Below are 2,458 nucleotides of genomic sequence, written 5' to 3'. Positions count from 1 at the left end.
GAATGTTGTTCTTACTTTCAAGTTCTGACAAGAATCACTCTCAAGAAATATCTATCCCTACACTACTCCCAGTGCTCACAAACGAAATCCTGTGTACAAGAATACTCTCCAGCAAGTGTATGAAAGCTCCGATACTTTAAAAACTCACTACTTTAAAACGGGTCACATCAACTTTGTCTTCAAACATACATGGAACGCTCCAACCTTGATAAATGAAAGGACAAGCAGTATCATGTAGAGATTCAGTGGCTGTTGGGACAATGCTATCACGTGGATTTCCTTCAGATGGTTGGATGAATGCACATTAAGGACATGCCATAAGGCCCCTTCCAGTCACTTATGAAGCACTTAGTTGTTAAGGTGGTGCAGTAAATTAATACCATACACTATATGACTGGTGATCCATTTAAAAGGTCTTCAGATAATATGTAGACTACTGACAGAAGGAGATGCCACAGACTAGGGGTGTAATTACAAAAGCTTTATCTTGTACAAAAGTTGTCTTTTACAGCAATAAATATCTGGCATTTCTTCTGAGGGAGACAACAGCTTTCACGTGATCCCTAAGCAACAGCACTGGACCAGCAATACAACGGTGGTGACTGTGATCATAGAAGAGGAAATTACTCTATCAGAGCATTCTGTTGCAGGAAACCACTTTTTTTTTTTTTTTTTTTTGGGCAAAAGAACTCTGCTGCAATTTGATTGTAGCGTTGTGGGCATCTGATGCCTTCAATGGACAATTTCTCTGAGATTTTGTATCACTGGCTTATAAAGATCAATTTTGTCATATGACTATTTATGGAAGTCAATCTTCTCAGTTGATTGGAAAAGTAAATAAATATCATCATATGCATCCAATCAGTCCAAGATAATAACACATCGAGATCCCATTAAAATCTAAATTGCTACAAGGCTGCGCTACTCTACAATTAAAAAATCAACAGTTTTGGTTTCTCTATTGTTCTCCACTTCTGAAGTAACTCTTAGAAAGCTCAGCAAGGCCTGGAAAAACTTCAGCAAAACTAAGTTCTACAGCAGACACGTCATTTCTTCTTTGCTCCCCTTGCAGCCTGTTGTGCAGGTGCTATGGGTGCCTCAGTCGGTCCCTGGGCCAATCTTTCTTCCCTCGATGTTACAATCTTCCCACAACAATCATATTTGACTCCATAAAATATTCAGACAGCTTCCAAAACAGCGTCCAAAAATGCATTCAATAACTTATTCAACCATCGCAAAAGAAAGTTTATTGAAACAGCGCATTGAAGACATACGATTTCATATACAATACTGAAGCCTGACAATACTGTAGATTTGTAAAGCCGATTTTACCTTTCCTTCATGGTTTTCTTCAAGTGCAAAAAATATGATTTCAAAAACCCAAAGACGCGTATTACAGTACCCGATATTTTAGAGGATGTATGGTTTAAGAAAGGCTACAAGCCACCCAAGTTTCAAGAAGACGTGGATATAAATCTGGATGATGTGGATGCCGTTTTCAATGACTCTGAGGACCATCTTGTAACAGAGAAGAAAGAGACACAGCCCGTGTTAATGAATGCATTTGAACTTATCTCCAAGTCACAAGGTCTCAACCTTGGCATTTTGTTTGAGAGCAATATGGGTCTTGTTAAGCGAGAAACAAGGTTCACATCCAAACACCCTGCCAAAGAGATAATATCAAAAATTGAAGAAGCTGCCGGACCTCTTGGATTCAGTGTCCAAAAGAGGAATTATAAGATGAAGCTGCAAGCTGCCACGACTGGAAGAAAGGGGCACTTATCCGTAGCTACAGAGATATTTGAAGTAGCTCCGTCGCTTTTCATGGTTGAGCTTCGTAAAGCCGGAGGTGACACATTGGAATTTCACAAGTTCTACAAGAATCTTTCAAGTGGGATAGAGGACATTGTCTGGAAGTCTGAAACGATCATGGAGCAGAGGGACTGCGATGGCTGGAGAATGTTCCGCAGCGCACCAAGAATTCCCCTCGAAAGTTTCAAATCAATTCGGATAGCAAGAAGAATTTGCTTGAAAACGTTACCATGCAGATGCGCAGGGAATCAATGTCAGAGCCAGGCAGAGGCAGAGCAGGTGTAGCAGATGCAGGTCAGAGCGCTGGCAGTTAATGCGCAGAGAGACAGAGGACAACAACAGAAATTAATCAATGCGCTAACGTTCAAGGGCAGAGAATGTCAGGACAGATGTGCAACTACAGCAACTAATTATATGGAGCAGCGCAGGAGCAATGGACAGAGATGTCAGTCAGGAGTAGCGTGTTAGCAACAAAAACGTACAAAGTGACAGATATAATGAAGACCAGATCAGCGCTATTCAGGCAGCTCAGACACAGAATTATGGGCAGAGGTGCAGGACTGACATGCACATAACAGGCCACAGAAAAACAAGCGCCTCTGATACCATGTTAAACACACATGGAAAACATAGAATAGGAAAGATA

At 41.0% G+C, this 2,458-nt stretch overlaps 1 pseudogene; it reads left to right on the top strand.

Annotated features, from left to right (window-relative positions):
- Positions 1 to 1,341: 1,341 nt before the first annotated feature.
- On the top strand, positions 1,342 to 2,097 carry LOC149260261 (CBL-interacting protein kinase 32 pseudogene; annotated as a pseudogene).
- Positions 2,098 to 2,458: the final 361 nt, after the last annotated feature.

This window comes from Pinus tabuliformis, chromosome 6 (assembly GCF_031772625.1).
Source record: "Pinus tabuliformis cultivar Carrire ecotype Pingquan chromosome 6, CPIR1, whole genome shotgun sequence".
Lineage (NCBI taxonomy): Eukaryota > Viridiplantae > Streptophyta > Pinopsida > Pinales > Pinaceae > Pinus > Pinus tabuliformis.
Note: the sequence above shows the minus strand (reverse complement) of the source record. Positions and strands in the feature narration are given on the sequence as shown.